General features: G+C 38.6%; 1 protein-coding gene across 7 annotated transcripts in view; it reads left to right on the forward strand.

Annotated features, from left to right (window-relative positions):
• OC90 (otoconin 90) overlaps positions 1–25,956 on the forward strand; it is a 1,698,850-nt gene that overhangs the window by 367,534 nt on the left and 1,305,360 nt on the right. Inside the window, exon 1 of one of the 7 annotated variants that reach the window (XM_044067051.1) lies at positions 19,297–19,390. The exons of the other annotated variants lie outside the window; for them this stretch is intronic. The gene's annotated coding sequence lies outside the window, so the exon portion shown is untranslated. Of the gene's footprint in view, positions 1–19,296; positions 19,391–25,956 lie in introns of those variants that run through there. 7 annotated transcript variants of the gene reach the window in all.

Raw genomic sequence — 25,956 nt, forward strand, 5'->3', positions numbered from 1 at the left:
GGGTTAGGAACAGTCAACTGCATTCCCAATTAGTTATAACAGCATGCAGAAGTATTACCATTAACCCAACACCCCAGATTTTCAACAGTTGAAAAGCAAGCATAACACATGCATATATAGAACAATAGTGGACATTACAACAGCATGCAGGTTTAATTGATGGCAACAGGCCACCAATATTGTGGTATTTTAACAGGGCACATGCATAGAAATAAATGCAAATATTTATAAACCAATAGGACATATTTCCCAACAAATGTTTTGAGATTAAACATACCGATTGAGGTGTGGAATTGCATTTTGTAAACACATACAGTAGGGTGGAAAATATAGCTAAATTAACAATTTATATATCCTTCTAGTTTTCATGACATTCCTATTAACTGCAGTTATATGTCCCTTACATGTATTATTACACTACCCAATGTCCTTATATTGTGCAATTGGATTTTGCTAGATCATTATATACATGAGCTGTATCTTACATACAAACTGTCCAAGATGCAGATGTTACTGCAACATATTTTGAGAATTGCTCACATACACTACTGCTAAGATGGTACACTGACAGCTCTACTTTCATATAATTATCTACGTATGTTCAGGTGAAAGTATCAGTTATATGTTGACAGCTCCCTACATTTCTGGCAGCACACTGACATTTCTGGAGAACACAATACCAAGCTACTCATGTGCCAGATTAACCTGTACATGCTGGGCATGATCCAACAGTTGAGGGCTGTAAATATGCATACAAGCTACTGGCACTCCCTTCATCCATGTTATATGGGCCTACCCAAGTGTGGGTTGACAATGCTTAATACAACACTACTATTTGTAGAATGCAACAGTACAACAACATATCAAAGAAAATGACACAGATGCACTCCATGAATCATACATTTATTAAAGGATTATTACACCTTTATTTATTGGGTTAAAAGACTTTTTGAAGGCTGTCTCATTTATTTTATATAACAGTACATGCAGAATAATTACTAACCTGCCTCATGACGCAGCCTTTGCAGCCTATCTTCATGGGCTTGCAGGTTCATAGCCCGGTCACCTGCAGTGTGAAGTAAATGCAGTGATATTGAGACATACCTGTTCATAGTATAGACAAGCATGGCAATTCTTAACTACTTAATTCAATGGCTACTTACTCAGTACTAGGACATTAGGCATCATACAGGATTCCTGGATCCACCGGTCCAGTTCATCACCCCTACACCACTTCAGGTGAGAATAATGGTGCCTGACCTGCTCACCAGTCTGAGAAACACCAGTGGCACTGGTAATATCACGGGCAAGACTGTTCCAGGCCATCGTTTTATGTTGGGTACCCTGGTACTGGCCCTGTAGGAGTCTTTCCTCATGTTTGTCGATGAGGAGCCAAACCATAATTTTGGACTCCTGGATGCCCCAGCATTGCACTTTAAACCGAGTGCTTTCACCTACACCAGCCATGCTGACTGCAGAAGGAAGCTACAACCAGTCATAGCAAATATTCCAGCCTGTGGAGATTAAATATGCCTCATTTCCCACACTTATTTGTGATTGGCCAGTTCTGGATAAGCTCAGTTGTGGGCACGCCTGCTTAGTTGATGTTGGCAATGTTTAAAATCCCTTTGATAGATATGTCTCTGTTGAAAGTGCATGTTTGTGAAATGCTATCATGGTGTAGTGGTTAAGTACTGTGACTATAGTGCACAGTATCCTGAGTTCGAGCCCTGTCACTGCTTTTTCTTTTCCTGCTGAGCAGAACTGACTGGTTAAGGAACAGTAAACAGGTGTGAGCATGTTTACCCGACTTTGCCCGACTTTGTCCAATGTTGCCCAACGTTGCGCTGGTTAGCACAGAGTTGCGCGAAGGTAATCAGCAGTAACGTGCGGTGAACCTGTGTTACTCCTCCTTAGCATAGCGCAGCTACACGCAAATGTATTTAAATATACTTAATGCTGGTAACATGTGGTTAGCAGTGCTTTATATTGCTTAAAATAAGGTACTCATGCTTCAGAATGCATAAACATTTCACCTTCATATATATCATTCATGCACTACTAAATTTAACATTTCAATGCTTTTTACAAAACGTATACATAACAAAATGTCAGGAAATATTTTTGTATACAGATTTCCCACAGAAAATGGAACATGCAATAGTGGGACTTGAACCAGGAATGCCTCCTCTTTGTGTGAAAGCTCTAACCACTCCGCTATCGCCATGTTGCTTAGTTTGCATAGTTTTTTCTTGTTATCCTCTTCTGGTGTCTAAGCTGCTGTAACTGTAGCTAAGCAATGGGCAAATCTGCACAACTACGCACAGCTATATCGGAAAATAAAAAAAATGTCTTTTTATTTTTTATTCTGTTAGTTGTTTAACATATGGGGGAGTGTTGTGTTACATTGTACACATTTGAGCGGACTCGCTCATTTAAATTTGAAGTTGCAGCTTAGATATTTGGACTGCTCGGCAGTCTGACATGCCCCCTAAACTCGTCCACGATCCGTGTAATCTTTAGAGTTGAGGCAGCACACCCTCATTAATATGCATGGTGCACTGCCATCATATTCTTACACTGGCGCTTCTCTGCAAGACTAATCTAGTCTTACACGGAAGATTAGTAAATCTGGGGGAATGTGTTTGTCTAAAACACTTATGACCCCAGGCCACTAATGGATTCAAGATGCCAGAAGTTTGGCTATACATTTATTGTTCTGTGTGTGAGTGTAACACAACTATGAAGTAGACAGGAAAATAACTTAGCAGTGGGTACAAACCTGAAATCAGTTGTACGTCTTAGTAAAAACACTGGGCCAGATTCCAAAATAGTTGCTCTCAGAATAAGTCTGGCCTGGTTCCAAAAGATCTGCTGTCAGTGTAAGTGATTTGCTTCATTGTAAGGCCTCTCTATAAGCAGGCATACTATGGGGACCAGATTCCAAAACTTCTACTCTCAGTATTAGTGGTCACTTACACTGAGAGTAAGTTTTTTTGGAAAAGCGACCATTTTGTTGTTATCATTATAAACCCATTTCTCCAGTTAAGTACAAAAATAAGAAATATGAGCTTTTTCATTGGCTGGATGTTAGCAATTGAACCTGTACTGCGTTCTGCAGGTGACAGTTTGTAACTTAGTTTAATCAGACGAGTATTGCAGCTAGCATAAAAAGGTTGTGAACGTTTCTGAAGCAATATATAAAATAATGTTTAATTAAAATGGAAACAGCATCATATTGCACCCTATCCTTTTCCCTCTCTAATTCTCCAATCTAAACTCCCCCTGCAAATCAAACATCTCCTCAACTCTCCACCTACACACCTCATCCAATCACACTCTAACATCATCTTTCTCTCTATCCACATGTCTCCATATCAATAGTCCCCTTATAACACAATAGATAATTTCTTCCCTCTCTATGCACCTCCTCCATCAACTATACACCCCATCTTCCTTAAAACTTTCTCTTGATACTCTAGTTCTCCATCTGTGTTCACATATACCCCTTTTCCTATCATTCCTCTACAACTCATCTCCTTACTTAACCCAAACACTTACCACATCTCTTCACCTAAAACTCTAGCCAACGCCTACATTTCTACTCTCACTTCCTCCATATCAACACACCTAAAACTGCCCATCACTAAGACAATTCAAAACCCCCCATGTTTCTCACCCTTTTGTCCACACCTGTTCTTCTCCTCCTGTCCTACCGCTCCTCTTACCACAATCCTGTCCATCCTCTACACCATCCGCCAACCTCTGCTCAAAATACTTTAGACATACAAACCCATTACTCATTCACCATCTCTCCATCACTGTTTTTCACCACCTGCTCACTCTTGCCTAAAATCAAAACATCTCTCCACCCCCATTTTTCCTAAAAATCACTCCCTCCACCGCACACCTCCAGCACTACTCTACACCTATAATTCCCTACTCATGTCAGGTGACATACACCCCAATCCAGGTCCACTATCCAACTCCACATCAAAAAAAACAAACCACTCAGTCTGCCTCCCATTATACAAACTTTCCTACTAAACATCTAAGCTTATTCTCACTTAATATTCTTAATAAAATAACTGAATTCCATGAATTCATGTCCCAATACTCTCCCGACATAATAACGCTCACAGAAACTTGGCTCATACCCCACATCCCAGACAAAGAATTTCTCCCCTCTACCTACAACATCCTTTGCCTGGACAGACCTAACAAAAAGTAGGAGGATTTGCCATAATTTACTCCAAGCACCTTAACCTTTCCCCTCTGACCAACCCCCCCCCCCCATGTTTCACCCTGCTGAACTCTTAACTGCAAATTGCAAACTTAACGACCACAAAACACTAACAATGGCTGCTATTTACATACCGCACAAGACCAGGAATCCACCAAGCAGTTTTCTAAACAGTTGTATTTTATTCAAATAAAATCTCTCTTTTAAAAAATATCATGGTAGTAATGTGGAAGAACTTCAGGTCAGTATATTAGAACAGGTTAAGGTGGATAGGTTTAATACTTCTCTTTTGAAACTTAAACTATTACAAAAATAATTTATTTTATATAAAGTATGAAACTTTAGTCCATAAGGGACTTAACACATAATGTAATTGGAGGGTTTTAATTGGGTAAATGTTTTAAAATTATATAATTGCTTTAGTTATTTTATTGAATAATTAGGGGAAATTGTTTTGTCTATAAATGATGTGTGCTATTTGTGTTTTTTATTCTCTGAAAAGGCTTTTTAGCCAAAGCACTAAGAGAGATTTTATTTGAATAAACTACTGTTTAGAAAACTGCTTGGTGGATTCCTGGTCGTGTGTGATCTCTTGTTGCTGCATGTGATATTTTGTTCTACTGTGGTCTCTAACTGCTATTTACCTACCTCCCCTTCCCGGTGACAATATTCCAGTTTTAGAACACATTCTCTCCTGGCTCACACACAGTATATCCAATGAAACTACTCTGCTAGGAGATGTTTACATCAATTGGCAATCCCTAAACTCTAGCTTCCCCAGCTCTTGTATTAACTTACATGACTTCACAAAATGTATCTCCACTCCAACCCACATCAACAAACCAACACCAGTTCTGTCATAGACTGTATATTGATTTCCAGTCTTGACCTATACTTCCACTCAACAACTCTACCTGATTCTATTAATGACTATTCTCCAATATGCATACAAAGATTCCCTCCACCATCCTATGCCACAAAAATGTAAAGACTGATGGAACATCTCAAACTTCCACCCTGACATATTTAATAACACACTCTTTTCCATAAACTGATCCTTCCTATCATATCTACCTCTAGATGATGCAGTTCAAACATTCAATAACATCTTTCTTAACATACTTAACTCTCACCTCTTAGGAAAATTAGAGTTAAATTTCTCTTCTCTCCCTGGCTATCCCATCCATTCACTCTCTCATGACCAAAAGAGACAATGCCTGGATACTCTGGATTAAAACAAAATCTCCCAACCATCAACAAACCTATAAAGATCTCCATAACCTCACCAAAATACAAGTCAATAACAACAAGAAAAACTTTTACCTCAAAGCCCAGACAACCCATCTCAGTAATCCTAAAAAATTCTGGAACACTATCAATCAAATTCTCCACCCCAACAAACCTCTATCCTAATAACAGTCCTCTCTGTAACTGCCACCACACTTAACTCCTACATCATTGACACAGTCAGTAAACGCATGCCAGCTTCTTGCTCTTCTAAACTCACTGACCCTCACCCCCTCTAACCAAAACAACAACTTCTCTCTGAAAACAGTTCCCACTAGCAACATAAAATATCCTTCTTAAGTTTAAGCCATGCTTTCCATCTGTGGATAACCTACCTCCACTCTTCCTTAAGATAACTGCTGACTCACCCCATTTCCATCCTTACAACCACTCAATATCTGAAGCCACTGTACCATCACTCTGGAAACAATTTTATACCATACATGTCCATAAGGGATGCATCTCCACAGAAATGTCTAACTATTGACCTATAGCTATACTGTCCCCCTCTCCAAAATACTCAAAACATGTGTACATAAGCAACTCATGGACTACTTACTCCAAGAAAACCTACTCACTGCCACCCAACATGGCTTCCATCTAAATCACAGCACTACCACTGCCCTCATTTCTTTTATTCATTCTCTCTCTCTCTAGCCAGAGGCAACAACAAAATAATCTCTCTATCTGGACCTCTCTAAAGCATTCAGCAGTCTCAAACCTTATCATCTTTTCCAAACTCTATGATCTCAATCTTTCTGGTTCATTGATCTCCTGGTTTTCTAGCTATCATTCCAACAGACACCTATCTATTAAATGGTTCTCCTCAATATCTCCCTTTCTCCATATCAAGATGGGAGTTCCTCAAGGGTCACTTCTTGGTCCTTTATTGTTTAACATCTTCATTAACCACCTTTACACATCCTGTCCTCACTCATCTCTCTTATAATATGCCAATAACTCCACAATAATCTCCACCTCTGATACCCTTTCTGACTTGCATACCCTTACACAAAACTCCTTCAACTCTAAACTGGTTCTCTAATAATCAACTCATCCTTAATCCCAAAAAGACTAAACTGCTTCTATTCCTGCCAAAATCTCTTACACATCTAAAACCTACCTTCTCTATCACATCACTCAACACACTGTCATCAGTGTGGAACTCACACCAAGCCTCTTGGAGCCAATATTGAAGATAAACTCAAATTTGACCTGCATGTGCATCACTGTATAAAGAAAACACACCAAAAACTAGGTTTACTTTACAGATATAAAGAATTCTTAACAAAAGACGCAAGACTTTCTTTGCCTATGCCTACCTTCTCCCCAGCTTTCTCTACAGGTCACAAATCTTACCTAACCTACAATCCACTCTCCTATCTAAACTCAAAAAACTCAAAACCACTTACAACAAATTATCAGGTTTGACGCTAACCAGACCTCAGCTTCACATCAGTGCCTCTCACTCAAAGCTTTCTGGCTAGAATTCCCCCATAAACTACTACTCTATCAACTGGCTATCATTCATTCTATCCTCAACAAGCCCTCCTCCTGTCCAGGTATCTCATCCCTTATCTCTCTGTATACTCCCTCTAGAACCCTCAGGAGCTCTGTCTAATAACGCCTAGAAATATATAAGCCTAAAAGATCTATTGGCCATAATTTATATAGCTATTCTCCTGCCTGTTCTGGAACAAGCTACCCATGACCATCATAAAAATACTCCATGTTCAAGAATTCAAAAAAGCTCTAAAAGAGTAAATATTAATTACCTGGACTTGTCACTGTAAAAACCCACCATAAACTCTCCACCCTAACAACACTTCCATTCCTACCCTCTCTGACCTTCCCTCCTAACTTAAAACTACATTACTACTGCTACCATCTCTTTTACGTACTGTCTAATTTACCTTGAGCTAACTCCCCTCTCTACTTCTTCACCTAACTTGTATACTTGTTATCCCCCTAACTTTGAGTAATAAAGATGACTATTTTTCTTTATTATATACCTGCTCTACTATGAAAATCGCTTGTAAATAGTTTGTCAACTGCTTTTATTTTTCTTTTTTTACATGCTCTGTAAGTTCTCATCAGATGCAACTTTACGTAACTAATTTGTGTAATTCACTCTGTATACACAGAATACTACTTATGTAACTTTTTATTGTGCTATTGTGGAGCTTTTCTCCCTGGGCCTCTGCTGAAAAAGGGCTCTACCTCAGTCAAGCATTCCCAGTTAACAAATGTCAAAAAAATATATAAATAATAAAGCGTCCAGAAGAGCAATGCATCATGGGCTGCAATTGAGGGCCAGTTAACCTTCATGGAGTATAGTACAAAGATGCAGGGGTTAGAGTTATAAACAACAGATTTTGAAGATAGTGGTCTGAAGAGTCTTGGTGTTCTGGCAAACCTTTAATGAATTAAGGACAGGCCATATACAACTCTGGCAATAAGAACTTCTTTGTTAAGGGAACAGTAAGATTGAAGGTTTTAGGTGATTTGAGATGACGTAATAAGCTTTTCATTTGTTGATAACATTATTATTGATATGACCTTAATGGAGTGCAAACATAAAACAGGGGTACATTTGGAGGTCAAGGTGCTTACAATGCTGTACATGTTCTGTCATTTTGCTTTCATAGTCAGAGATAGAGAAAGGGTTACCACAGCTTAGCTTTTGTTTTACCCGAAGGATCATTGAGGCTGCCTTTGTAATGTTTAGCCTAAAATGGTGAAAAGAAAACTTCTGGAAAAGAAGGTTAAAGTTTTCTTATTGATATTTCTCAACAGCTAATTTGCTAGTGCCTAGGCTTTGAGGTAGGATGTCATCTACATAAAAGGTTATTGTTGATGGAAGTGTAAAGAGATTAAGTCAATGATAAATAATGAAAAGAAAACATAACATAGAATGGAGCCTTGCGGTACTATAGGAGTAAACGTACTACAGTTTAACTGATGGTTGGACTTCTGACTAATTTTATGACAGGTATTTTCAAACCAAATTATATGGCTGTTACTGAATCATTTTTTTCTGTTTAGCTTTTGAATTAAGACTGAGAGGCCCACATTTCAGATCTACAGAGATCCTACCTGTTAGCCTGCCTCACTCTACGGGGGAATAGATTTTATCTGTAAAGGTATAAATTGCTCTACTGGTGTTATCTCCATTTCTAAAACCATACTGAGTGTCAGTGAAGAGGTCATATTTATTTATATAATCAATGGTTTTTACAGAGTACTTTTTCAAAAAACGAATTGGTTGTCTTCAGATTTCAGAATAGACGTTGTTACAGTGATTGCTGTAGGGCTCTTTTGTAAGAGATAATTACTTGAATGTGTAGATGGCCATAGAGGGTGCCAGGGAGGCATAAAATAAAAGTTATTTTTTGTGGGATATTTGTAATGAAGAAACCCGAGATGGTGTGTTTGTTAGTGTCAGGAATACACCTCCTAGGAGAGGGATTTAGTTGAGTCAGATGATTTAAGGTGATTTTTAGGGAGAGGAGCTAAAGTGTCAACATTATGTAATCTGTTCTTATGATAATATCTCTAGACAAGGTTTTAAAATGTATTCTATTGCGTTTCAAGGATCTTAATTCTAGAATGGAAGGAATGCAAAGTTTACATTCTTACTTGTAAGGTGAGCAATGTGCCATTTAGGAGAGTTTTCACTGCTGGATGTACAACTAACTGTAAGTATAACTTTGGTTTTGTATCTGTGCTTCTTTTTCATTTCTAAACACTTCTTTCCAATGTTTGCCAGACTGATTACCCAGAACAAATGAAACTTTTTCTGCAGGTCGGCTGAAAAGCAGACAATGTTCCTAAGACAGGTTTCACTTAGTCTGATGATGACTGGATGATTGCTGGAAACCTAGGCTTTTAGAAAGTTCCATTTATATTTTGGCCTTTGACATTAAGGTGTTAAGTTTTATTCCTTTCCTTAATTCCTGGGTTTATTCTTGGTCTGGAATGATGAGCCACTTTTACATACTATATGGCTACATGTTTTTAACTGGCTGTTTTGGGAGTGACTGTGCATAACAGGGGATGTTAAAATTAAGGGAACTGGTGCTTGGATATGGAATTTGTTTTACAGAAGATACTAGAATGGAAGTTGATACTGCCTGTTGTCCTACCATATAAGCTGTTGGGAGACAGTAACAAGAAAATGTTTTTTTCCATTATTTTTTTTTTTTTTATCTTTTCTTTGCCGATAATAGTAACTATTTACTGATTTTTTAAGTTAAAGTTGCTCCTAGAAATAAACTTTGGTTTTAAAGACAATGGCAAGACTTTTTTATTTTAGGCCAAAGGTACTGTGGCATGACAGATATGGTTCAGCACTATAAGTTAGAGAATCTGGGTTTGAAGTTGAATGAGAAATAATTCTGCTACATCGCTGATCAATACAAAGTACAGTGGTCACTTAGCACAAGTGTTGTGGTGATAGATACCTGGTTAGTTTTCTTAGGTATCTATGGGAAAGGCACAATTCCAAGTTATAAAGATATAAGGAAAGATAAACTAAGGAGGAGTATAAGGTTGGAAAAATTAAAAAAAAAAATAGCAGTGTATGACAATAAGCTCATGTTAATACAAGTTAATCTTATTTCTGCAAGCCACTGCAATAACAAATAAACACCTGGCAAGACAGAAACCACTCAGTCTGTAGTAACAGGGAGCAAAGTAACTCCAGAGAAGCCTGATGGGCTTTGAGAATAAACTCCAGTGAGGGTGACCTTACGTCAGGAGCAATCACTGATTACAGGACTCCTTTAAGGACAAAAGGTGGTGTTAAAGGCACTATGTCATTGTAGCATTGTCTGGCACGATAATATAGCAGTACTATCACCTCCACCTACCGAAAACAGTGATCCTGTGTCTCTGCAGCACATCTTTCAATCTCAGGAAGTGACAGAAGAGTTGGTCCATACATCATCACAGGGTACACTTTATTGTCCTGTGGTCCAGCCATCATTAGGTGCTGGCAGCTCCCATGAATTTGGAAAGTAAAGTAGGCCTGTGGTCAGGAATGCCATGGGCCCTGCCCATTCCCTGAGCTGAGTGTCTCTATGGCAATAATAGAGCAAATGTGCAGAGCTGTCATACTGGCACAAGTAGATGTTGCCACGGCTACAGCAGAGTTAAGCGGTACGGTATCTCCCTTTTTTAATTTCTGCACGGTTTTTGGGTTTCTAATATCATGACATGAATCGATCCCATTCCTAAGTCAAAGTACAATTAAAATTCATGAAATTAGTATTGTTCCAATCTTTGATGTCAGCCAGAAGTGATCTTCGCAGAATCTGCAAGTGGTATGGTATGTGGTCACTGTGATGACCAGAGAGGGCTTGCCCATTTTTGCAGCATTTTTGAAAGCAACTATAAAGAAACCATATCCTATATTTGTCCTGTGCAGCTGTACATAGTTGGCATCATCATTCTTCTAGCTGATCCATTTCCATTGCTAGTGGAAAAGACAACCATGACAGGGTGAGGGCAGAGTCTATGTCCCAAAGCACCACCATCTCCACAACTACAACCGGTGCTGAGGGCACTGCAGGATGCTATTGTACAGAAACAGATGGGATGCACATGCTGAACCCACACAGAACATGCCCCAGTGTTCTTGCTCATGGAGCACTCCAACCTCTGTAGAATCTCCAAAGATTGGGATATACAGAAGTAGCACAGAAATATCCTGCAGATGCCTTAGACCTGTCTCAGAGACCTATGAACAGAGTAGCATCTTCAACAGGAGCTGTTTCTCTGCACACATCCACATACCCATTAGCACCAACCACATCTGCAAAATACACCACACAGAAACATCACTCACTCCCTGATGAGTCTTTCTGGATCATCACACTCACCAGACCAAGATGCGTGTGTGTGCATGTACACACACACACACACACACACACACACACACACACACACACACACACACACACACACACACACACACACACGCACACACACACACACACATGCACATACCACCCCCACACAAGTAGTTTCACCCATGATGCTCATTTATGACACCTGTCACTCTGACCTTTCCCCATCTGTGCATATGATGACAACTGTGCCATTCACTTAATACTCTGTTACCAGGGTACCCTGTGTCTAATGCACAATGTGGACTGTACATGCATGGCACAGCATAGTCTGGTTGTAGTACCACATGCATCATCATTGCTATTTGTTATGTCTAACCTGGCCTATAGTTGTGAACCAGACTGCCTCTTAGCTATTGCCTTAATGTGCTGTGCCTGCCTTTGCCTGGCGTAGACCTCTCCTGCGGTCAGATTCTCCATGAGCTCCTCAACAGGCACCTCCTTTGTTGCTGACTCTGGCACATCCCCTTGGCAATGTGAAAACCACGCTTTATTTATTTTTCTACCAACATATTGTGCAATAGTACACATATAGCAAATATTTTGCTAACTGTTTCTGGATTGTACTGCAGGGTGCCACTGGAGACATCTAGACAGTAGAAGTGGGTCTTCATCAATCTGAACACATCTTCAGAAATGTTTTGGGCTTTGACAGGGCAATGCATCCATTCTCTGCTATGGACTGTGGGTTTTTTATCAGTCCCATTAGCCATGACTCAAAGGCATGCCTGACATCATCAGTAAGATGTTGCTGGGGGGATCACCATACACAGATCATTGATATAGGTCATACATGTACCAGATGTGAGAATTGTGGGAGCTGTCTTGGTGGTGTCCTGACACATTGTACATTACAGTATATCCATTGCAGACCACCTGGCAGTTGATCAAGGGGAATAGTTTCAGGCTGACATACCACTTACCCTTTTCCCCATGTAGGGCCATGATGGCAATGTGGATGCAGTCAATTGCTCTCAGTACCTAAGGGAAATGGGCTATTTCATAAAATGTCTTTATGGGGTTGTTTCTGTCCACTGTAGTGAGTGGGGCAACATATGCTCCTCCTTGTGCTGTAGTATGGCATTGAGAACTGATGTAATATCCTTGAGGCAGATCCCAGGGTACATTCACGGTGTCCCTTTATGATCACTGGATGGTCCCTGTAGCCAGTAATATAAACACTTCACATATCTTAGTCTCTACTGGAATGGGTGTTCTATGCACCCCATGATCCTACATATGAAGACAACACATCTGTGCCAGCTCCTGTGTGGTACCTCAGTCCATACAATAGATGCCCACTACTTCTGAGCCATGAAGGGTAGGAGATATTAGATGTGCTTGGACCACTTTGTGGTAATGCAAATGTCCATGTTTACTGGCTTTGAGGATGGCTTCATACATATACTGTTCTGCTAAGCCTGCTACTACTCCAACATGATTTTGTACTGCCTGTCTGTGTATTTCAGGATATTTAAGTGTGTGACTCTGAACATGCCCCCACCCACCCCACCCTGTCTACCACATCTCATCATGCAATTTCATCTACTAAACTGTACTGTTTGTTTCTGAATCCCAGGGAACATCTTTTCAGACATTTTTATTTATTCCTTTTTGTGCACTTTTTGTCTCCCTCACCTGACCATCAGAGGACACCAGTATTTCTCTTCAATCACTGGGTCTACCTACCCTGCCTAGTCTACCGGGACTTACCCTGATAAGGTTTAGGGCAAGCAAGGTGATCAAGATGCCCCAGGTCCCAGTCATTGTGCCACCAGGAGTGTATCTCCTTCTTTTCCTCCACCCCTACATGTGCCCCAGTAATATTCCATTGGATGGAAGTACAATGAGAAGACTACACTGATCCACTCTTCACTTTCACAAGGGGTTATACATTGGTCATCTACCCTGCTCACTCACAGAGCCATTTTACAATTGTTTCCATGACTTTCACCAAGGAAATCCAATCAGACTGTATGCCACATGAACACTCCCCTCCTTCCTCCCATCTCAGATTGAGGCATAGCCATTTTTCCCTGCTTATGCCTCAGACATCCAAGCTGCTAACTGAACCCAGGTTGTCTGTATCATAGTCAGGTCTTTATCCCTCTATGCCATGACACTGGCATCTTTTCAGACATTACTGACTCCATGCAATTAATATAGGCCACTTTGAATCAAAATGCAGTTATGACACTGAGTTCATAAAATGACCTGCAAAGTCATCATGAATTCAATTCTGTCAGCGCATGATCTTTCCATGTATGCAGGGGTGCAAGTAGTAGTAGTGCATGTGGGACCCTTTTCCAGCCAAAACTACCTTTGGCTAAATCTTCAGTCTTGTAATGAATGTCACAGCACCACATGAAACATTGGACAAAAGACTTTATGTTCACTCTCCCAGTACCACTCATGCGTTGTAACTAGCATTCTGGAACACAACTTGACAGATACCATTCTGGAGTGGTATAGTAAGCCACCATAACAGAAAGACAGCTGTTCTTTCCTAGCAACAGTATCAGTGTGTAACAAATAATTGTGACAGGGATGAGTTTTAAGAAAAGCATAAACACAGACTTTTCACTATGTCATTCCAGAATGACATCTGGTATGGGTAACACGACCACTGGATATATGGTTCCTCATTCCCCAGAGTTTTCACAAAACATTCAAGACATTCAATCAACATTTGTCATGTGTCTCTGATTTTTATGCTTGGCATCATCTGAATGCCCCCCCCCTCCAATTAGGGAACAGTATTTGTACCAAGTCTGCAGTCATCATGGTTACACTTTTAAGGGGTTCTTTGTTTCAGTGAAGGCATGTTCACAGTCTTCTAACCTTTTCTATAATAACTAATTCTGTAGGAATGTATTCACTAGATGTAATACTCAAGAAGGGTTCAGGAGAAACCTGTGAAAATAGATTATCAGTCCTAAGTATAACCTCATTTGTGGCACATTTTGAGGCCAGGTGCCTTTTGGATAACCTCAAATTATCTTGCAGTTTATGTACTTCATTCATGCTAGTCTCATGGGCATCTTTTGCAATACTTCTACTGCCTGTTACCAAATGCCAGGAGCTCCGACTACTGTGCAAATCAGTTGCCTAAACTGCATATTTATCCTCAGAGTATTCTTTTAAGACTCTTTTATATCCATTTCCAGATATGCCCATGCTAGGCCATTTTTAAATTGCTTTCCATCTCTCATGCATATGAAAATATCATCAGTTTTTAATAAAGGGGTGCTGTACACTCTTTTGCACAAGGGTAAAGGTCACTTTGAAATCTCTACAGACATGAAAAGCCCATCCTTTACCTTACTTGAACCTTTTCTTTAAAAGTACCCCATTCAATTCACTTCACTACAGTACTTTCCAGCTTCAGCACTTTCATTTTCACCATATATCTGACAGCATACAAGTCTACCCAGAGTTTAAAAATATTAGCAATCATTTGGTTTTAGCTCCATCTTTCTTTCATGTTAATCAGTGATTTCATTTCTTTAGCACAAATTTGTCTGGCATCTGTTAGTAACCATGAGAACTCCTCATCCATGGCAAATTTGTTATCGTCTCTGGCTGGTACTTTCAGCATCTCGACGAGGTATAAATTCAGTTAGATTATTATGATGTTTTCAGTTGTAAACAAATCTGTCTTGCTCACAGAGGGCGACTTTCTTCCCTGCACGAGCCTTTAGTAGCATTACTGTCTTTTCCACTAGTATATATGAACATACTCTCATACTCAGACACAGAAATCAAAGACAAAGCAGTTCCTATATTTAAATCATAGTAAGTTTTACTTTTACTACTTTTTTTGAGTAACTAAAATAATTTTTGGCACTTTATTTTACACCATACAATTTTAAGCACATCATATTTAACTCATTTTGTGGGACTGATTCCATTTCACCCAATTCCTCGTCACATTGTTTCCTGCAGCTACAATTTTCATAAACACTTCAACTGAAGCTTGCCATTCTACAAGCTATGTTTGCCAGTCAACTTATTTTAGCCGTCATTGCATTTGCATATTCTCTTTTTGCATTTATCTGAAAAATTTTGCAAGGAAATGTGAATCTCATTGTAGTTTGACACCATCAAAATGCAATTCAAACTTGTTACCCTTCTCTTCAAAAAGAAGAAGCAAAGTAAATAGCTGCAGTTTGGACATTGCATCACCACCAGTGCTGTGTGGGCAATGCCACTGTGCCTAAAAGCAAGACAGCGGTAATCTGCAAGTCATGAAATAGCAGCCCTCTAGCAGCTAATTATCATGTCTCTGATTCCAGTGCTGTACTGCTACAGGTGTTCCCCTACTAGTTTACTTAATGCAGTAGTACAGGCACACACACACATGTGCACACATACACAAACACTTCATTCCAGTCCCAGAGAAAAGTTTCAGGAAAGTGCATATGGCTTTTTAGGTTTAGCCACCCCCTGGCCTGTTGCATTTGTGTGCGACCTTTGCTGGCAAGACCGTTAAATGTTGTGGACCAGAACCTTTAAGATTAGTGGCTTCAGAGATATTATTTAAGTTCTTAGGTAGGCAGTTTTTGGCTTCTTGTCTTGTAACTTGTAATGTTTTGGTTTCAGGAAACGTTCCATTGTTCTCAGGCATTGGCCTGCTCTTTTATCATTGATTTTATTTCAGATGACAGCCATGGACAGTGGCATCCTCTGTCTCTCTTTCCAGAAACTGAAAAGTATTTGGTGAGTACCCTATTTATGATTATGATAACATTTTTCAGTGTTAATTTAATCTTTCACGCCAAATAGATTAGACATCGGTCAAGAGTACTGCAGGTCTGTGTGGACTTCATCTTCATTGCTTTCTGCTATATTTCTGGAGTATATAAAGGTTGGTGGGGAGGCTGGGGATTTGAAGGATAGTACAGTTTCAAGTAAGTAGTGGTCACAAACTGTTGGGGGAAGAATTTTATACTGTGGATCTTATGAAGTATATAGTTTATTAGTAAATCGAGGAGAAGGGCTTGCTTGTGTTAGCATTTGGCCTTGTGGGTATATTTTCGAGTTGAAACAGAGTGTATTGAGAGAAGAATAAATCATCTGTCTGTGTTTGCCTGACATAGCTATGTTGAAATTGCCTACAATGGTTATGGTTCTGACAGTTAGTTTTAAAGATAATTTCAGTTAATTTTGCCCAGACTATCACTTCAGAGAAAGGAGGAGAAACCCATACTACTATAGTAAGATGTAAGATGGCTGGTGACTGGGATGGGTGCAAGTTTGGGGTATTTTTTGACATGCAACATAGTTCCTTTGCTTGCTTAGGATAGGGCTGTTGTCTAAGAAGATCTTACAATGCTGTATATAAAAGGCTGAGGGGCAGACATGATTTCAACAAGGTTTCAGAAATAGCCGTGACTTATTTTCAGTCACCCTAGTTTCAGTATTGCCAGTCTTATTATTTACTCTTTGGGCATTTATGTGGAAAGTTTGACTTGTTTAAGTCTGGGGGAGTATTGCCTGGGAGTAATGTGCAGTTATTGTGTTGAATTGTGGTGAATGTTATTTGTCAGTTGTGGTAGTAGATGGAGTATTGTGGGGGTGTATAACTGTCTGCATCATTAGACTGGAGAAAGAGAGGCTGTTTGAAAATTTATTGTACAGAGAATTGTCAGTTATCTGTGCTCCAGAAATCACAGTTTACAATTTCTTTTATAATTAAAGTTTGTCTGAAAGTTTTATTTTGTTACATATAATCATTTCTACCTCATTTTATGTTGAGAGTTTATTCACACAACCCCCTAGCCTGACATTATGTTCAGCACAAGGTTTTCTTCTTACCTGCTGCACAGTTAACTATTTTCACCCCCCCCCCCCGAGTTCTGTTACTTACTGCTGATGGACAAGGGTTTTACACACATGAGCTTCCCATACCACTACTTTGATGTGCACGTAAACAATTTAACATTACAATTCAATAACTAATATCCAAAGAACTGGAGCATGTGCATCCTTTACTTACTGTTACAAAAATCCAGTCATGTTCCTAGTAATATATAAGTGAACTCATGTGCCATGTGGTTTAGCGCCCATATAATAAGATGACATATGATAAAGACTCAAAGTAAAGACAAACAAAACTAAACTGATTGAGCATTACTACTAGCTTCTTTATTTTTGTTTTCTTGACTAGGTATGCCAAAAGACAAGTGATTTTTTCATAGGTGACTTTGGAGTAATGTCTGGTGATTTTCCTCAAAATTACATGGTTTCCAAGTAATGACAAGGGAATCAAGTATTGGACTATGAGGTGAAGTGCATGCAGATAATCACATATTCTAGTTCCCAATAAGCTGAAATGGAGAGCAAAATGACTTAGTGAACTATTTAACAAAGATATCACTTGAGGATTCATACTCTATCAGACTGTAAATGATCATTTGAGTCACTTTACTGATCTGACACAACTCTGCAAAACACCTATAAAACACTCACTTCTTGTCATGCCCTTGACAAAATACATTCAGTCTATGTCTGATGTTGCCCTGTAAATTCTCTTTGCAAACTGTTGTACACTAGATGTCCTTTACAAATGGGAGAAACTATTTAACCACAGAGGGTTTGTTTAAACATGCTCTACCATAATGTTCTGCTGCTGTGACTTAACTCTAATAATATTTTGCTTAAATTTGGATTTATCTAGACAGGAAATATATCCCAATGATGCATTGGATTTTTGATTAAAAACAATACAGTGTTTTACTCTGTCAACTGGAACCCTCATGAATATGTGCTAACCATATCTCATGTTGTGAAAGTGTATTAAATATTCTACAACTAAACGGTTTTGTAAAAGAAGACCTCATGTTGTTTTAACGATTGTACACCATCATCTGATTTGCAACATTACAGATCAAGGATCTCAGCTTCATTTGCATGTTGCATAGTTACAACAAAGGCCTTCCTGATATCAATATAAGTGACACCTAATGAATACCATACTATCTACTGCTGTCTATTGCTTCCTACTCTTGAGATCTATCTTAGCCAGTATTGGCTAGTTCCCTATCAAATCTAAACTTACCTTGTGATAGTGAAATGTACTGTATTAACAAAGCACAAAGGTTGGAAACTTCTGCAGAACCAATAAAACCTAGGCAGAAGGTAAAGAGTAAGTCTAATTTCAATAATGAAAAAGATGTGAAAAATATTATCTTATAAAATCATGCCAATTAAAACATAACTTAAGACATTAAGAAAACCCAAGTCTAAGTATAATTATTAAATGTGTAATATGCCTAACATGCTGAAAAACATTAACCACATGGAATGTGCTTGGCATCCTTCCCCACTATGTTATATAAGGTTTAATGAATTGTTTACAATTATTTATCAAAATGCTTTCATGGCTGTAATATCTTGTCATTAATAAATTATTCTTTCATCGAGTGAGCTATGTGTTACATATATTATATAATAAGGCTTTAAAGTACATATACACATAACTATATTAATTGCAAGTAGAATTAATTAATAATAACCAGCTTGGAACAGAATACAAGCAGTCCTTTTACCATTAGGGTCACCTGAGGGCCTTCTATGCAGGTTTACTCATCTTTCATTAAATCTGTCTTTCATTTAGTTATTAAACAAATACTGCAAAGGCTTTTAGAAAAATCATGTAAGGAAAGTATGCTGTTTAATTAGTAGCTGAGTAGTAAGTTATGAACCAGTCTATTGAGAAAAGGTTGTAGTGCATTCATGGTAAGATTCATTCCTATTATTACACTGTTAAATGAAACTATACTGTGTATGCAAATTTTGCTCAAGATATTTCAATGAAGGCTAATGTGAGTTTCATTACGGAAATGAATCACATGACTGTCATCTTATATCTAAGTAGGTATAAATTGATTTGGGTAATATCTAGTGTCACACTCTCAACCATTTAATGTTCAGGAATACATTTTTTAAGGTAAGTTGGGTTTCCTGTTCTGCTTTTAGAAAGAGTGTATTATAAAATGGTATTTACTCAGGTAAAGCTGCAGTGCAGAATTAAGGCTTCGGTTGCTTTATAAAGTGTCTATTTAGTAATTCTTAATATGAATGTAAATAAAAGTATGTAATACGGCTATGATGTTTTTCAAAACCATGAAAATAGAACAGTTTTTTTTTTTATAAATGCTTTCTATTTAAAACTTTAAGTATGTAACCATATAATTTCAAAATATACATACTTGTATGTTTTTGTACAGTTTGATTTGTCAATTAATCTTTTTATGAAGACGGCATATGAAAATTTGCTTTAATAGTACTGATTCCTATCACGATATGTGATCCGTATGTTTATTTCTGAACTACTGTTTTCTTTCATTGTGCTATTACCATACATAGACCACTTTGCTGTGAAACATTTATTGTCATGCTATACAGAGAGAATATCAGTAGGAAGATGTACATGCAGTAGCATGTCATTTTATATCAATAACATTTAAAATAAAAAAAGTGCTGTATTATTTCTCTTTATTCAATTTACACGTAACTTGCTAATGAATTATGCTCTGTGATACTTATCAGTCCCATTAGAATTCTATATTTCAAGTATTTATTGTGAACTGAACTTTGCTTGAGCAAGTTCTATATCATATTAAATTAAGAATTACACATATATATATATATATATATATATATATATATATATATATATATATATATATAAGCCAGTTGTACTATAATAAAACATAATTAACTGATAATTGAGCATTTCATAAAATAATGAACATTGCCTTAAATTACTGAGCAATGCATTACAGAATAACTTACTCTAAAATGTCAGCAATATATGTATGTGTGTAGGTATATATATATATATATATATATATATATATATATATATATATATATATAAAATCTCCATATCCATCCTCAGCTAATTTTTCCTATTTTTTTGCACATGGGATTGGGGTGACACTTCAGCAGTGACAATCATCTTGAGCCAAGGTTTACACCTCTGGGTGGCTAGCCTTGCCATGGTAGTTCATTTGTACCACTCGCTTACACACAGACTCTCACCTATGACCAGTTTGCAGTGTCCAGTCCACCTACTGCATGTCTTTGGAATGTGGGTGGAAACTGCGGCACTCAGAGAAACCCATGTGACCACAAGGAGGACATGCATACTCCGCAAAGAAGGTACCCCAGCCGAGAACTGAACCAGAGACCCTCTTGCTGTGAGGTGACAATGCTAACTACTGCACCAGTGTGTGTGTGCGTATATGTGTGTGTGTGTGTGTGTGTGTGTGTGTGTGTGTGTGTGTGTGTGTGTGTGTGTGTGTGTGTGTGTGTGTGTGTGTGTGTGTGTGTGTGTGTGTGTGTGTGTGTGTGTGTGTGTGTGTGTGTGTGTATCTCTATAGCTCTCTCTCTCTCTATATCTATCTATATATATATGTGTGTGTGTGTGTGTGTGTGTGTGTGTGTGTGTGTGTGTGTGTGTGTGTGTGTGTGTGTGTGTGTGTGTGTGTGTGTGTATACCTTTATTTAGAGCTATATTGGAAATATAATCAATGGTTCCTTTCACTGCTGACTCACAAAAAAAATGATATTTGAGGCATTCATTAACCAATAAATGTCCATATGACCATGTAAACTTGATTGCCTTGCATATAGAAGCCAGTGACTTATTAAACAAACTAGTAGCAAGAAGGGCAAACTTAAGCAGCACAAAGATTTCCATAGAAATGTTCAGCTCTGGTTCTTTTTAGAAGATAGCAATGAGTTAATGTTGCATGTGCTGCGTAAAGAAAGAACTATGGATTGTAAACATATGTCTACACATTAAAATAATTATGACATCTTCAGAGAAACATATAATACAAAAAAACTTGCTTTTATCTTGAATTGACACTATTTCATAATTAGGAAATGGCATAACATTTTAATAAATAGTTTGCACAAGATTTTAATGTAAATAATATTTATTACAATTTTCTCAAATGTAACAAATAATAAATACTAATGATCATATACATGCATTTAAATACATTCCGACTCTAATTATTAAGATTATTTACAGAATGTATGTGGTTAAATCCAGTGTAACAGCTCTATTAGTTTTTGTTTCTGAATCCGTGTTGTATTTTAAGGTTTATGACTAATGTGGTGAAAGCTTGTGTTGCTGTCTTGATTCTTTTTACCATCGCTGGATCAGTACTGAGGTTTTTTCCTGCATACCTTTGTGTTGTTTTCCATTGTTTGGTTATATTGGATTAAAACACGTATAAAACAATAGACCTGTTTACTTCTCACCTATTACTCCAGCCACGTTTGTCACCTGCATTTCCTAATATGCAAAAATTCAAGAATATTTCAGAAACAGATTATTCTGTGTGTTGTATGACATATCTCAACTACATTAACTAATACAATTAGAAAATACTTGTGCATTACCCATCTTTGAATTGACTGATTTCCATCAGTTTCATCTTTATTCACTTTTCCTTAATCTTTCTTAAAGGAGTTAAAACCACATATGCAGTAGTGCCACCTGTTGATAATCAATGTCTATCCATTTTTTATGTATTAACAGCTGTCACATTTTTCTCCAAACTGCAAATTTCAAACTATTTCATTATTTTTCCATTTATCAAATAATTTGTATCTAATACCACTGCTTTCCCTGCAATAAGTAAACAAAAATTGTTGCAGCGTTACTTTTTCCAACATTCTTTCATTTCTTTCAAGATGTAGCTTTCAATTTACTCTTACTCTTTATTTCCTCTTCATATTTTATCTTTTATTTAAATTACCTTTCCAATCCAATAATCGTGAGCAGCATATTACTCCTGCTGAATAAATAAAGCTTTTATTAAACTCATCCCTTCTGAATCATTCCTAAATTCAGGGATCTTCATTATTTAGATGACCTATTGAACCAAGTTAAAAGCTGCTGTGTATATTGGATAGTGTGACATCCCCATCACCACCACTATAAGCCTGTTGTTTGTCTATTTATTCATTCAAGCATTCATTCATTCATTGGCTGGGTGAGTACATGTGTTCAGTAACACTATTTACGCATGACGGCTATATTCATTATATTGGCAATATTTTAAAATGATGTACTGAACATGTTAATTTACTATTATTAAACATTTGAATATCCAATACCATCATCTTCTTTTGGCTGTTCCCATTAGGGGTCGCCACAGCAGGTCACCTGTTTCCATTTCTTCCTGTCCTCTGCATCTTGCTCTGTCACACCAACCACCTGCATGTCCTCTCTCACCACATCCATAAACCTTATCTTAGGCCTTCCTCTTTTCCTCTTACCTGGTAGCTTCATCCTTAGCATCTTTTTCCCAATATATTCAGCATCCCTCCTCAGCACATGCCTAAACCAATGTAATCTTGCCTCTCTGGCTTTGTCTCCATACCTTCCAACCTGGGCTGACCCTCTAATATACTTATTCCTAATCCTGTCCACCCTCGTCACACCCAGTGCAAATCTTAACATCTTTAACTCTGCCACATCCAGCTCAAACTCCTGCCTTTTTGTCAATGCCATTGTCTCCAACCCATATAACATAGCTGGTCTCACTACCCTCTTGTAGACCTTCCCTTTCACTCTTACTCGTCTGTCACAAGTCACTCCTGACACTCTTCTCCACCCACTCCATCCTGCCTGTACTCTCTTCTTCACCTCTCTTCCACACTCACTGTTACTCTGAACTATTGACCTCAAGTATTTAAACTCATCCACCTTCGTCACCTCTTCTCCCTGCATCCTCACCATTCTTCTACCCTCCCTCTCATTCACACACATATATTCTGTCTTAGTCCTGCTGACCTTCATTCTTCTTCTCTCTAGCATATCTCCATCTCTCCAGGGTCTCCTCCACCTATTCCCTACTCTCACTACAGATCACAATGTCATCTGCAAACATCATAGTCCATGGGGACTCATGTCTGATCTCGTCTGTCAACCTGTCCATCACCATTGCAAATAAGAAAGGGCTCAGAGCTGATCCTTGATGTAACCCCACCTCCACCTTAAATGCATCCATCACTCCCACCGCAGACCTCACCGTTGTCACACTATCCTCGTACATATCCTGTACCACTCTTACATACTTCTCTGACACTCCTGACTTCCTCATACAATACCACAACTCCTCTCAAGGCACCTTGTCATATGCTTTCTCTAAGTCTACAAAAACACAATGCAACTCCTTCTGACATTCTATGCACTTCTCCATCAACACTCTCAGAGCAAACATCGCATCTGTAGTGCTCTTTCCCCGCATGAAACCATACTGTTGTTCATTAATCATCATGTCCCTTCTTAACCTAGCTTCCATTACTCTTTCCCATAACTTCATGCTGTGACTGATCAATTTAATCCCTCTGTAGTTACTACAGCTCTGCACATCACCCTTATTCTTAAAAATCGGTACCAAAACACTTTTTCTCCATTCCTCAGGCATCCTCTCGCTTTCTAAGATTTCATTAAACAAAATGGTTAAAAACTCCACTGCCATTTCACCCCTCCATGCTTCCACAGGTATGTCATCTGGGCCAACAGCCTTTCCGTTCTTCATCCTCTTCATAGCTATCCTTATTTCCTCCTTGCTAATCCATTGCACTTCATGATTCACTATCCCCACATCATCCAACCTTCTCTCCCTCTCATTCTCTAAATTCATCAACCCCTCAAAGTACTCTTTCCATCTCCTCAACACACTCTTCTCGCTTGTGAGTATTTTTCCCTCATTATCCTTTATCACCTTTACCTACTGCACATCTTTCCTAGCTCAGTCCCTCTGTCTAGCCAATCGGTACACCAAAAATGGTTAAGGCTGATAACAACAGTGCATTAAAGCATATGCATATGGTTGTTCTCTATATGACTGGATGTTTTTAATGTTATTTTTAAAAACTGGCTTTAAAAAGTTCGAACATACAGAAGAACAACCACCCTAAATATTGAATACACAAAAGATTAAGAAAAGTATTTCCTCTCTCTGTCTATGCCCACCATAATACTAGTCTTAAATTCATCTGAATAGTGTTTGTTACTGGAAGGTTTTTATTAATTTAAGATGTAGGGTTAGCACTGGGGGAAGGGGCATGATTAGGGTTAGCACCCTTTACTAAGGTGGGCAAGGGGTCTGAGTGTGTCTACCTATTGGCCTGTAGATTTGCAAGAATTTTGATGCCTGTATTTAATAATGAAATCAGTGCATGGCTTTCTGAATCTTTGATGTCATATTTATCTTTTAGAAGAAACATTATTAGGATCATAGGAAGTTACTAGGCTACTGGCCATGAGGCCTTTCCAAGCCTAGCCAAAGTTTTGTTCCCATGTTTACAAGGTCAGCATCTATCCTCCCTGTCAAGCAGGGGCATAGGTGGGATCCCAGGGGTATATTTTCTATTACCCATCCAGTCATCCAGGTTAGGCTTGAACAAGGACAGAGAGGTACTCTGCTTAACATTGGAGAGGGAGTCTATTCTACAAGTAAGGGAGTCTCTGGGATACTTAGCTGTCCCGCCAGCAGGTCCTATTAATATCACAGGCTAGGTTTAGGTCCCAAGTACGTGTGATACATGCTGTTTGATTTGTGGATATGTAGCATTTCCAGTAGGCTGGAGTTTGAGATAGCTTGTAAATGCCAGACAGAGGTCCCCTCTGAGTAGTCTATACAAGACTGAGTAACGTGAGAGGGACATGAGCCTATCCACATAAGATAGGTGTTGGAAACCCTGAATTTTTCTAGTCAGGAACTTCTGTGGTCCCTCCAGCTGCCTCAAGTGCCTAGTGAGGTACATACCAAAGGGGGAATTGTACTCAATTATAGGCCTGATTAAGGAAGAATACAGAGGGGTTATAACTTCTTTTCTCCTGGATGCTATGCCCTTATTTATGAGATGAGCCCTGTAGTATCCCTTATGCACTACTGCGGCTACATGTTGATCAAATGCTGGATTGCCATCTACCAAGGTGCTCAGATCCCTTACTACTGATTGTGTGCTAAGGACGTTGTTGTTGATATGGTACTTTGTAGGTACATCATTTTTACCAAAGGGGATAACTATTCACTTTTTGGCATTGGGTTTGAGGCCATCTTTTATGCACCAGTCATTACCTAGTCTGGGTAAGTCCATCCTGGAAAATGTTTCCATCATTTGGGGAGTTGATGATCGGCCCCAGTTTGCAGTCATCCACAAGCCATTAATCTTTTTTTTTGCCTGTACATCGGAAAAATATATTCCAAATAGTAGGGGTCCTAAGACCGAACCCTGAGTTACAGGTTTACTATTTGAGGTGGAGTCTCCTATTTTGACTGTATGGGTTCTGTCAGTGAGCCAATTGGCAATCCATCTAGTGACGTAAGGGTTGATGCCCAGCTGGATGAGCTTATCTACTATACCTGAGTGAGGTACAGTGTCAAAAGCCTTGGCCAAGTAGTGGTAGGCAGTGTGCACCTCTTTACCCTCATTCAGGGCCTTTGTGACTGTTTCAAAAAAGTCCACCAGGTTCAG

This window comes from Protopterus annectens, chromosome 3.part1 (genome assembly GCF_019279795.1).
Source record: "Protopterus annectens isolate FY-2018-M chromosome 3.part1, PAN1.0, whole genome shotgun sequence".
Taxonomy (NCBI): Eukaryota; Metazoa; Chordata; order Ceratodontiformes; family Protopteridae; genus Protopterus; species Protopterus annectens.